Raw genomic sequence first — 13,869 nt, 5'->3', positions numbered from 1 at the left:
TATCGTTGTTGTGTTGTCCATAACATTTGTCTAGTTTCATTACTTGTTTAGTTCCGTTTATACGACATCAGCTGATTCAGTCTTGTTTTCTGAGAATTTGTATGTTCATATTTTTATTTAATTTTTTTTAAATTTTCCATGAAATCAGTACAAAACTGCAATAGCATTTGTCCAAAAAACTGCATTAAATCATAATGACAGATATTTGCGAATTTGTATATTTACCTGAAAACAACGGTATCACAAAAAAAATATATATTTTTTTCACAGTAATATTGAGATCGGATTCTCACCACAGCATTTATGCTTTGCGTTGTTGTCCCAGTACCCTCCAATAGTTAAAGTCATTTTTGAACCGTTATTTCCCTGAATAGCTTTCCAGTATTAACCGCGCACATGATGAGCATGATACCGAAACTTCAATTCAAATGATTTAATATTGAAATATCTTTTCTATGGTTTGAAAATAATTATGCTTGAATGAAACGTCAATTAAGATGTAAAATAAAGCGCGAATTTTCGTAAGAAATACTCAGTGTTTTCTCGAAAAAAAAAAAAAAAGTATTTCATAATGAAAAAATAACCATTGCCATGTATCATTCTTGTAGCATTATAAACTATTCTTTAATAAAAAAAACTTTTTTTAAAGTACATACATTTTATTTTTCTGTGTATCAGAAGATCGAGAATTTTCATAGGCATCACACGGAGCGCTAGCGCTGCCAGAAGGATGGCGAAGGAACTGAAGCGCACGACAGACTCAAGGTCACTTGCTAAAGAAAACTTTCACAGGGAATCCATTTACCCCTCCTTTTTTTCAAACCCCGTTTTTGACGTGACGTCTTATAAATCGATGAATGCCGGCTGCACGCACGAAAAAGTGTCCAGTTACGCACATTGTCCCGTTACGCTCTGTCCCGTTGCGCTCATTGTACGCTTGCGCCGCATCTATCTCTCTTCCACTCGACTGGAACAACAATCGATTTGACTTTTTCGAGGCACATTTAACTTGAAACACTCCCATTCGTTTCCTACTTTTCCTATCATCCTTAAGAAGTTAAAAAGCAAACATGTATAAAAGTTATAGTTAAAATAATCTGTTCGTTAAAGTAATAAACATATTTGAATTAATGAGTGCAAATAAAAGTAAATTTATCAATTAAATTGTAGATTTCATTTCACTCATTTTTTGTATCCATACAAAATAGTGATAGTTCAATAAAAATGATTCAATTTTATTCATAAAAGTATTCAATCATTTCATCAATGTTTTGTTATGACGTTGTCACGTTAAACTATCGTCCGTAAACCGACTTTTCAGAAAACCAATTTTTTTTAGAATTTATATTGATATCCAAACTGCGTGATTATCTATTCGATGCATTGGTGCAGTGTGCACAGACCTCTCATTAAGTCAGACACGTAAACACTAACCACTCGTAGAGCGAGTACAGAAGCAGAACACAGGTAAGGATAAGCAGTACACTGTTGGGAATTTCCACCTTAAAATTACGGAAAACGCTGGTTACAAATTATCCAGGGATCTTCGTTATTTTACGGTTATCTTCGTTAAGTTTACGGGTTTTGCAGTTCACTCACTTTGAACCAGAATCAACAATTAATAATCTTATAATATTAACAAAACATTCAAAAAACTTTTTGAGTCCAAACAAACACACCTTTTCTTTCCCTTCCTGCGTGTGTTTAAATTGTTCACAACGTAACACATCACATAACTCGGAACTCGGAAGTCAGCGTAGTTTCCACGAAGATTCAGTTGTTTATGATTACGAAGAACTCTTTGTTTGTTTCTGGTTATTTCTTCCTTTAAAGTTCCGTAAATTTACTGTTATTTCTAACAGTCTGCCGAATTATCTTGGCTAACGTCTCCTGTGCCAACAAACCACTTGGCATAGCTGTTGACAGAAAAGCATCAAGAATTTGGTCGAAAAAGAAAACCAGTGTTTGCAGGAAAGGGACAATTTTTCTTCATGTATTATATGAAATAATATTAAATTTTTACGTAATTAAAAGACACCTTCTTGATGTCAACTTTGCCTACAATTTTTATCATTTAATACCCATTACAAATTTTCATACTTTTTGAGCAAACCACATAACTTAATGGAATGCTTTGTTATGAATAGTAACTAACTGCTACAAATATTTTATCCCGTGAGATAATGATTGGTGTTTAGTATTGATTATTTTTCTTACTAAATGACTACAACTATAATAATACTGTCAGTATACAGTACTTTGGTAAAGAGTCCTAATTCGATGTCAGCTGGAACAATAATGTAATAGGGCTACTTGTTTCGAACTGCATTTCCCGCAGTTGTTCAAAGGAACGACAGTTTTCGTTCGTTTACAAAATGATCGTATTGGCCGGAATGTACGTGGAATCTGTTGTACGTATTTTCTAGACCGGCAAACTTTTCGAAGGTACATTTTTTTACACGTTTTAATACGCGCGTTTTCTTTCTACGATTTTTTTTAGCAGTGTTGGAATTAATCGTGAACCGGTACCATCATCCCGCCAGTTCACACGCTGTAGCCAGAAAAAAAAATATTTGACGTGGGAGTTGCTGCGAATTTAACCTACTTGTTCGTCATTTACACTTGTTGCCATGTACGCATCACGGGAATAGGGGGGATGGCTGGTAAGTGCGGACAGTCATTATAGCGGCAGTAATTTCGCCAGGACACGCCCCGATTTAAACGGGCTATTTAGGCGCGCGCATGCACCACAGGGAAGTATTGACTGCGGCTCGATACAGCAGCACAGCACAGGAACACAAAGCAGGACCTCGTAAATTTTTATTCGATATTTATTCAATAATGAATGTGTTCTGGATTTTGAAACATTTCAAAATATAAAAGTGCGCATTTTTGTAATTCATGTTAGCTTCTAAAACTGATACGTGGATGAATTTTTTTTATCAATATGCAATCAAAGGTCCTAATAAAAAATTTCCAATCATACATTTTTTCTTTCTTGTATGTTTGTTGCGACAATCTATACTTGTGATCAGTTTTCTACCCGGCTCTTCAATATTGATTTTTTTTTACATACGGGACTTACTGCTAATGGAATATTGTGTAATGATTTGGAATTTTTAATACCGAATATCCTTGTAGGAATTCTGAAACCTCTCAATTTTGAAAGTTTTGTCATGTGGTATTTTATATTTTAAAAAATCCAATTAGTGTTTTGCATTTTTCACTAGAGTAATATTAGAATATTAAGTATATTTACTATGAACGTGTATCTTTCCGTTAAAGCTAAATGCCGAAATTATATGAATTTGTACTCATTTTATTAAGTTATGTCTGAGTAAAAAAATATACATAGTTTAAAGGTTTTCATTAAATTGCAGGTTTCAAATCCCTTACTTAGCGGTGACAGGGAGTTTTTACTTATGGCAGCTTATACGATCAATATATATCAGAGCACATGTTTCTCAATTTCTTTAAAAATCATTAATTGTGAAGTTTGCAAAGGTCAAAGAATTTTGTTTTGTAAAAAAAAAAAGGGGGGGGGGTACGTGGCCACCATGCACATTAGATGTACAATACATGTATAGTATAAGAATATGCAATAGTTAAATTATGGGAGAGCGCAAGTATGCAAGTGCGAAAGTAACTACAACGTGGTTCAAAAGTTACGTAGTGGTTATAACTGTGAATAACTAATTTATCATTAGTTTCCATTGATAATCACAAATTGTCTTCCACACACGATTGTAAAAAAATCTCCCACCCTTAGTTTTTAAGTCAGTGAAAAATCAATGAAAAATAATCTATATCAAAGAATGGAAATGTTATTTCGTTAGAAATCTAAAATCTCAGAAAGTTCTTCTCTGATTGCTTTGGAATTTTGAAACAACGTTGCATTCAAAAATTCACGTGTTTTTATATGCCTTTGACACACATGTGACAGGTAAAAATAAAAATAAAAATATATATAAATTAATGTTTGTGTATTCGTCTTATATTCTGTAAAGATAAAGATACAGGTAGGATGATATAGACATAGATGTATAGAGAGATATACAGATATATAGATATGTATAGAGGAATAGAGGGAGGTATATATAACTGTATATAGATGTAGATTAAATAGATAGAAATATATTGAGATATAGACAGAAACATAGATACACAGAGAGACATAGAGAGTGACAGAGTGATATAGAGAGATATGGATATAGATATATAGAGAGAGCTAGAGATAAAGTGAGATAAATATATCGAGATATGTTATATATACTTAGATATAAATATAGTGATATTTAAAGAGGGACATATATAGAGAGGTAGAGAAAGATAGAGAGATAGAGAGAGATACTTTGTTAATATTTACTTACTACAAACAAATTATCAAAAAAAAAATTAAAGAGGCATACCAATGCATTTCGGGCATAGTTAGTATTAAATTAAAATGTTATTCACAGTTATAACCCCTTCGCGACTTTTGGCTAACTCTGTATATAAGTACACGTATAGGCAATTGTAATGAGAACATTCCATTCTGATCCTCTCTTCCTTTTCTCTCTCTCTGTCATTGAGCGCCCCGCTCCAGATAGTTGCACTTCGTTACGCTCTGATGACATCATCTGCTCGACTCACCCTGCCTGCCTGTGGAGAATTTCCACTTCAAAAATACTTGTGGGGTGTTTTCAATTCAGGAAACCTTTCTGCGGAAAGCACGCGAAGAAGATTTCGGACACTTCCCCAGTTACTTCAGCCGGAACGGGGGATAGGAAGGGAAGGAGGGAAGCCGCAAGAAAGTTCTGAGTGGTTGCAAAGAGAAATACAGCTGCGGGTTTTTAATTCCCTTCCCTGTTAACTTTTCACTTACGACTCCCTCTCTCCCGCCGTCCCCGTGGAACTGCGAAGGCGACGAGGGGTAACTTGGGCGAGCTTGTGGAGAAAGGAGGGGTGTGAAGGCTCGTTAAATGCGCCGAGGGGAGAATTCTGATCTCTCTGGATGTCCACGGAGGGCAGGTTTCTTCAACGTGGGCAGACTCAAAAGTCTGTTCCCGTTTCCCGTTAGGTCCGGTTTGGTTAGAAACGTGGCGCACGTTGCGGTGAACAGGTAGGTTTTCTCGGGGTACAGTCGCCGCTCCACACACTTCACTTAAGCCCTATTGTGATTCCAGCATTAATCTGCGCTGCGAAGTGCTTCCGTCTCCAGTCACACCTCGCTGATTGACGAGACGTTAAGATGCCCGCCTAGTCAGGGGATGTGTCTGTGTTCGTGCGACGCTCGCTGGTGCTTCTAGCGCGACACCTCCTCCTGAACGTCGCGAATGCGACGGAAGTGTGTAACAAGAAGCAGGGATAACCGCGCGCAGTTTAAAATTTTTCCGACGCTGTCTACAGTTTTGGCGCTTGTTCTGCAGAGTTTCGGCGAGCGCAAAAATTTCCACGGCGTTTGAAAAGAGAGAGAGAGAGAGAGGGAGAAAGAGTAAGAAAACACAGCTGTTTACCGCTCGTTCCACTAATATTAGTCCTGAACAGCGCGACGCTTTGGCTAGTGGCTTTTCTAGTACGTTATGAATACGCTATGAAATAATAATTTATAATCTATATAAATGAAAATGAAAATGTTTGTTCGTTCAAAATTTTTATTCTCTGAAAGTTCTTCACCGAATGCCGTGAAATTTTTACACAGCGTTGCATTTGAATACTCGCGTGTTTATTCATACATATGTCACACCTGTGATAAAAATTAAGATAGATAAAATATAGATAGGTGAAACATCTATTTTCAATATTTTAATTGCTATAGTGTGACATATATAGAGGTATATAGACGTATAAACGACAGAGATAGAGAGATATAGATATATAGATGTAAAGACATAGAGAATTAGAAAGAGGTGCTTTGTATATTTGTACTTACGTCAAACAAACTTAATGATAAAAATGATTGAGGCATGGCAACGCATGCTGAGCATTAGCTAGTAAATAAAATAAATTCAATTACTGTATAAGTGTTGTATTTAAATACGTGTTGTGTCAATGCATAGTTAGTAATACGATACGTTGACTGTTACACATCACTGGGGAGTACCGAAAGACCAGCTCACTTTATTTTATTTTCTTCTTCATTCAATACCGTGCTGCACGTTACGTACTGTGCAAAGCGTTTTCAAGTAACTGCCCGTTGTTAAAATAAAAAAAAACGTGGCCCCTGCTTTTGTTACGCCCTAGCGGCGGGCCAATTTGTATTCGTGTCGGGTCGTGCGCGCGGAAGCGAAGTAATAGGACGCAAGCACGCCGCCTGGCGGTGTCGTCTGTGGGCTGACCATTGAAAGGGGCCCAGCCAGGTTGGTGGCAGCGTGACAGCTATGCCCCCCCCCCCCCCAGAAGCGTGCATCAAAGTGCCCTTTCACTGGGTTAATGGCGATCTTGACGTAGATCGAAAGCTCGGAGACAAGGGGCGTTGACATGGTTCGGCGGAACGAGCATCAAGTGTCTACCGCAGTTGTAACCCGGCTTCGCAGGAGCATATATATATATATATATATATATATATATATATTGACGTGACAACGGCTAATAAATCGATGAACGCCGGCTGCACGCACGAAAAAGTGTGTCCCATAACGCACATTGTCCCGTTACGTCGTGTCCCGTTACGCTCATTGTACGTTTGCGCCGAATATATATCTCTTCCACTCGATTGGAACAACCATCGATTTGACTTTTTCGAGGCACATTAAACTTGAAACACTCCCATTCGTTTCCTACTTTTCCTATCGTCGTCCTATCCTTAACAGTATAACACAGATTGGAAGAAGTTAAATAGCAAACATGTATAAAAGTTATAGTTAAAATAATCTCTTCGTTAAAGTAATAAACATATTTGAATGAATAAGTGCAAATAAAAGTATATTTATCAATTAAATTGTATATTTCATTTCACTCCTTCTTTGTATCCATACAAAATAGTGATAATTCAATAAATATGATTCAATTTTATTCATAAAATTATGCAATCATTTCATCAATGTTTTGTTATGACGTTGTCACGTTAAACTATCGTTCGTAAACCGACTTTACAGACAACCAAATTTTTTTTTTAACGTAGCAAGATCTCGTTTAAGATTAACTTAAAAAATTTATATTTCAATTAATTCCCTGGTACAACTATTTTTTGATGTGTAAACATCTTACCTCTCGGTATACGGCATTCACTTGGTAGGAGTAATTGCGTTAATGCGACATGATGGCGGCCGTAACGAAAAAAGCAATTTTTTTTAGAATCCAATATGGCGGCCATAACGAAAATTTCGGAATATATAGAATCCAAGATGGCGACCGTGACGAAAAGTGAAATGTTAGGGAGTGGGGAGTTTGATGTCAATAAGTTTCAATCCAATATGGCGACCTTAATGAAAAAAAAGCAACGTTAGGGAGGGGCCGCTCGATGTCACGATGGATGAATCCAACATGGCAGTCTCAAAGATGACTGCCGGGATCAATTTTCAAGATAAAAGGTCAAGGTCATCAAATATGGACACCGTGACGTCACAGTACAACATGGCGGTTGGCTCACTGGCTCCTGAGAGTAAGCCCGTACCATTATCGACCAATACATCCTACTTATGACGATAAAAAAAATCTTGGTGTATGTTGGATTTGGTTGATCATAGTGAATACTTACGTAAAGTATGTTTCAGAAAAGTGTCTACCTACTTGTTGGCTAACAAAACTAACTAATCTCAAATACATCCAAGCATGAGAAGGGAGTTCACAGCCCGCAGGATCAAATAGTTTTGGATCCCACTTATATATATCGTGCAAGAGGTCTCGTAAACCTACTAAATATATTTTGGTGTGGTGTGATTTGGATAGTATTAAGCCGCACTGTTTTTAGTGTTATTTGGTTTTATGTACTTTTAAAATAAATGAGCTGCTTGTTACTTTATTTCTCAACGTTTGACATAAGAAACCCATAGTGTATCCAAAATTATTGTTAAAAATCTTCTGGTTAGTAGTTTCATATTGGAACCTAAATATACGATATATTCTTTTATTAAATATTAAATTTGATGTAGTAAAATAAGAAATACATAATTTAATATTTGTTATGTATATAAAATTAAAAATATATTTTATATAATAGATTGAATAATACATTTGTATAATATATAATCAATGGTTATATTATAATAATATTGTTACAATGAGTAAATATATGAAATGTTAAATATTAAATAGACGAGATATTAGTACTTTTTTTATCGACGAATGAGAGAAATAAATTAGAAAGTTTTTTTCCTTTGCCCTATTTTTGACAGCAACTTCATGATTGGCAGATGGTGACAAAATTGCTGGATAAAAATAATCCAAGACAGTACATGTAGTATACGTGCAGAAAGTAAGCTAGTCTTTATCATAATGACGAACATATGGAAAGTCTTAAATCAGAAGAGATGATTTACCGCTGGAACACATGTATCAACAGCTGTACATCGACGCAGATGTACACAGATGTTATTCTACATTGGCTATGTAAATCCACGTGGTGATCCTCCTTGTAAGAGGATAGGAGAGACCGCATCGTGAAACATAAAAATAATATAAAAACAATAATATAAAATGAATAACTTGACAGAATTCAATGGGGGTTGGTGTTATCGGCTATATATTTTAATTACGAAGACCCGAATGTGCACTAATAGCCAATCCATTGTATAAAAAAAATTCAAACTTTTTTTTCATAAAATAAGAACTTGAAATAAATAAAAATCAAATATAAAAATAAAAATTGGCTATAAAATTATTAAAACCACATTGGAAAAACCTCAATGATAACTGAATCTCAGAGCGACAAATATTTCGTATCTTAGATTTAGTCACTATATTTTAGTTGTGATCTTTAACCAACACTCCACAACGTTTACAGTTGATACTACTAAAAGTTTTTAACTGGGACATTCTTTCATTGACATACTTTATTTTCCTCTTGTCTAATTTTTTTTTCCTTCTTTCCTTTTCAAAATGGAAGTCTTGAGTAAGCGCCTTTCAATGTAGTATCTTGTATTATGTTTGTGCAATTCGCAAATTGCGGAGCCGGCGTCCGGGGACAAGCATAATCTTATTACGTGAGGCAGGAGCGCTTTGTACACGGTCCGGCCAATGACGGGTTCGGGAGTTAGTTGGGTAGTTGGGGGGGGGGGGGAAGCTTTGCAACAAGCTTGCGCGCTTAAATGGACGGTAGAGCGAGAGAGACGTTGCAAAAGGAAAGGGATGAGGGGATTGTTGCGTAGGGGGAAGAAGGGGGGGGGGGAGCAGCGTCTCGGATCTCATCTCCTGCGTACAGGGGAACAACTCCCGAGCGATAACTCCACGGAAAACTTCTGGGTGACGGGTAAAAATGGTGTTTTTTTTGGGGGGGGGGGAGGGGGGAGAGTGGAGTACCAAGTTCGTCTTGCGTGGCTTCACGTGACCGTAGGTATTAATTAATTTATTATTATTTTAAAATTGTAACTTTGGCTGGGGTTCTCGTCGATAGCAAGGTCCATTATTAAAAACCGTTAAAAATGTATCACCTAATATTTACGAAGAACGCTGATTACAAATTATCAAGGTATCTTCGTATACTTATCGTTACCATCTTAAATTTACGTGGTAAAAAGTTCACTTCCTCTGAACACGAATCCAAGATAATTATTTCGTTATACTGGTCAATACTACTGTAAAAAAACACTTATTTCTCCCACGTTTAATATATATTTATATCGAAATAAGAGAACTCGAGAAGTCGGAATAAGGCGTGGATGCTACGGAGATCTAGTAATCTTAAATAACGAAGAAATATTCGTTTATCTGAGGTGAATTGTTCGTTGAAAGAAGCGTTATTTTTATGTATCTTCTGACAGTGCAGCCGGTGAAATGCAACGGCACATACAAGGAATGTTGGGTAAGGAATCGCCCATGGCTTATTCCAAGAACCCATAGCATTTGCCTGGAGTGATTTCGGATGGCACATAAAGTAAGTTTAGAAACCTAACATTGTTTTTTTATGCCAATAATAATCACTTTATGTTTAACGAAGAAATAATGTTTTAGTTATATAATCTCGTAATGAATCTTCCACCTGTGTAGTGAACGGCGTGATTGCCATAGAAATGATCTTATATAGAAAATTGTAACTAAAAATGCAATACCCTTAACATGATGGTTGAAAATGAGCCTTAAACGAGTCTAGCACCAGGATTACAACTCCGCGAAGACAGAAAATGTTCCACGTGATGCTTAGGTTTTTTTTAAGTGAAACCTCTTCACAGCGTAACGAAAATTGCAACGCCAGGAGTGGGGCGCTTGATTGCGGAGCAAGGGATAGACTTATTTTGAGCGCCCTACTCCTCACATTCATTAAGTGACGCTACAGTGCTACATTTTTCGTTACACTGAAAATTACAAATTGATTTTTCTCTTTATCAGTTCAATAATATGTAATTTTAATTATGAAAACATTGTTTTTTAGTAATATTATGTACTTCTTTAAAAAATTTACTTTAATAAAATTATATGCACAATATTTTAAATGTAATTTAATATAATTTAAATATAATTTTTAAATAAATCGTTCGCACGTACTAAACGTATGCACACTCAAGACTGCACATTTTGTAGACATGATGATATTTGGTTATGTTATTATCTTTGAAAGATTTGTGCAACGGGAGTGCATGACTTGATGTAGGTTTTTGGACATACGCCATTGCTAAGCACATGTATGTCTGTAGAAGAAAACAAAAAAAAAAAACACAAATGACAAAATGCTTAATTTGTGTTTTTGTCATTTGTGGTTTTTGTAGTTTTCTTCTGCATACATACATGTCCTTAGCAATGGCGTATGTCCAAAAAGCCTACATCAAGTCATTTGGTTATGTTGTTGCGCTCTTCGTTAATTAGTTTTATCATTCAGGAGTGAATTACTAAAGTGTGAAGTTTCACTTCTATATGGTCCGGGGGCGATGAGGGGGGGGGGGAGCAGTTGCCAACGTCTGGTCGCGTGCCTCGTGGACCATCTGCGCTCGGCCCGCCAGCCGAGATGGAACCCAAAAAAAAAAACATGGTCCAGCGGTCGGGCCAGATGGCGCGCGGCTGTGTTCAGAACATATAGAGTGTGAGACAGAATTCCACAGATAAAATTCGGCTGCCGTGTTCATCACGGAAATATGAGATGAAAACACACACACACGACCTAAGGTCTAATATGCTGCCCAAGATGTACTCCTCGGAAGTTGAAGCTGACTTTTTTGATATTTTATTACAAATAGTTGAATGGGACACTGAAGGTCTATATATATATATATATATATATATATATATATATATATATATATATAAATAAAATCAAACAAATCTCTACAACCGTGCAAAATTTTCAGTCGTAACATAACACGCTAGTAAGATTTACGGAAAATAAGTCACCATTATGAAATATTTTTTACAGCAGTTTTTCGGTGGTTGTAGAAATTGGTTAAGTTAATCATTATCCAGACACAAGGCAGAGGGTAAGATGTGGCAATCAGCCAATCAGCAAAAGACAATATCATTAAGGCTCGGGTCTCGCACGACATTTTTTTTTTTGGAATACTTATATTTCAAACGGCTATTATTTTGAATTTTTAACTTGAAACATTCCTTGCATTTGTAGTTCTGCCACAAATACAACATGTCCATAAAATAATTTCCCAGTTATAAATTGTAATAATATCAACTGTAAGCGTTGTAGTGTTTTGGTTCAAGGTCACAATTAAAGAGTTACTTAGCAGCGCCACCTACGCAAAATGGAGACTCCTGGGCGCACAGCGTTTTGTGTTCTGCAATTCGCAAAGAGTGAATCCGTAATTTCAGTTCAACAACGTGCTTCCCCATTGGAATCTCTTTGTACGAGAGTGGTAGAAAGTCGAAGTCCCTGACCGTTGGCTTTGGTCGTAATGGTCGAGACGACAGAGCTATTTTGGGTTGGCCCTTACGTTCACCTGACATAAGGCCATTCGGTTTTTTTTTTTTTCCACTGGGGCTTCGTAAAAGATTGTGCATACGTGTCGCCGATACCTAATGATTTGCCAGAGTTGAGACACAGAATGGAAGAGGCTATTGCTTCCATTACTCCGGACTTGTTAACCAAAGTGTGGGGAGAATTGGACTTTAGATTACATGTGTGCCGTATATCCAAAAGTGCATATATTGAACATTTGTAAGATAAAAACTAGGTTAGTTTACCTTCAACTTGATGTATTTCTTGTTGAAAATAGTCTAAATTAAGCTGTTTTAATGTAACATTTAAACTAGGACATTATTTTATGTTTTTTCAACAGTTATTCACTTAGTGTAATATCATGACCAATGGGTGGTGTTGTTTGCCCTGCGTCAGGGATGAGTTTCGATGTTTTCGCACATCTGCGCGAATGAATGTTCTGTGACGCAGAGCTCGATCGAACGCCACCGTCGAAGGGTTGGGTTGTCTAATAACGAAACGGGAGTGGGAAATTTAGTTGGTGGGAGGGGGGGAGGTCGAAATGAGAAACGTGCGTTGGCTGTGCTCCAAGACAAACGCGTGTCCTTTGACCACAACTGCGGCACGGTCGTAAATCCACGCCGCACAGCGCACAGCGCCAGATGCCTGAACAGCCATTCCTTTGTGGAACAGAAATCTTTACATACGTACCAAAAATACACATACATACATTCATTGAGTCACTCCACAGCACGAAGTGAATCTTCGATACGAGGGAATATACTTTTTTTTTTTGACGTGTCAACGTCTAATAAATCGATCAACGCCGGCTGCACGCACGAAAAAGTGTCCCGTTACGCTGTGTCCCGTTACGCTCATTGTATGCTTGCGCCGCATCTATCTCTCTTCCACTCGACAGTTTATAAAGTGAAGTGAAAAGTTAATGTGGTTTTCATTGCTTATTACAACAATTTCGGCAATAAAGGTTAATTAGTCTTGCATTTTAAAAATCTGATTATTAGTATAATTTCAAGTATTTATTCTTTTATTACTAAAATAAAAATGATTCAATTTTATTAATAAAGTATGCAATCATTTCATCAATGTTTTGTTATGACGTCACGTTAAACTATCGTCCGTAAACCGACTTTACAGACAACCATTTTTTTTTTTCTTAGTGTAAAGCGGCGGACGGCTGCGTAACCTACATATGCCGCGCTGGTTGACACGTGGAACGTGAAATTCTTCGGATACACAAACACACACACACACACACTCGAGGACCAGCAGGTGCTCGGGACGGTTGCGGGATGTCGTTTGTCGAGATATCGACATCTCGCTGGTCGAGCGGTAGGGGAGGGGGGGGGGGGGGTTGCTAGGATCGACTCGAGTCGATTAAATATTGTTAGCCGCTGACGATGTAGACAGGGAGTCTACTACGTGCTGCATTTCTTACATCAGAGCTTCAGCTCTAGAACAAATTGAGGCCGACGTGTTTTTTTGGAGCGTTTGTTTCGAATGCCGCGCAACTTGCCTAAAATTATTTGGCAGATTCCTGCGACGTTGTTATTTTGTCAGCAGTTTTTGTGAACAAACTTTCACACCCAACGATGATGTTAAAAATATATTCTGGGAACGAAAATAAACGACAGCGCAGGCGAACACAGTAAGACAAAACAGTTTTCGACGTTTCGTGAACTGAGATCTTTTCCCCGTCATCAGGCACAAACAGACCGATAAAAGAGTCCCCTTTGCGAGAACCATTCAAATAATTTCCGCTACCGTGTTCCAACACTGGCTGTTGTGTTGACCTTGCCTTCCATGCGCGGTAGGCAGTTGCAAACCACCGCATAATCACCCTGCCTTGAGCCCAATAG

The 13,869-nt window shown here is 37.2% G+C and overlaps 1 protein-coding gene across 2 annotated transcripts in view; it reads right to left on the bottom strand.

The window, feature by feature from the left end:
- LOC134539298 (QRFP-like peptide receptor) overlaps positions 1-13,869 on the bottom strand; it is a 210,227-nt gene that overhangs the window by 85,111 nt on the left and 111,247 nt on the right. The gene's annotated exons all lie outside the window — the stretch shown is intronic.

This window comes from Bacillus rossius, chromosome 15 (assembly GCF_032445375.1).
Source record: "Bacillus rossius redtenbacheri isolate Brsri chromosome 15, Brsri_v3, whole genome shotgun sequence".
Lineage (NCBI taxonomy): Eukaryota > Metazoa > Arthropoda > Insecta > Phasmatodea > Bacillidae > Bacillus > Bacillus rossius.
The sequence above is the reverse complement of the archived record's forward strand: the minus strand, read 5'-3'. Positions and strand labels throughout refer to the sequence as shown.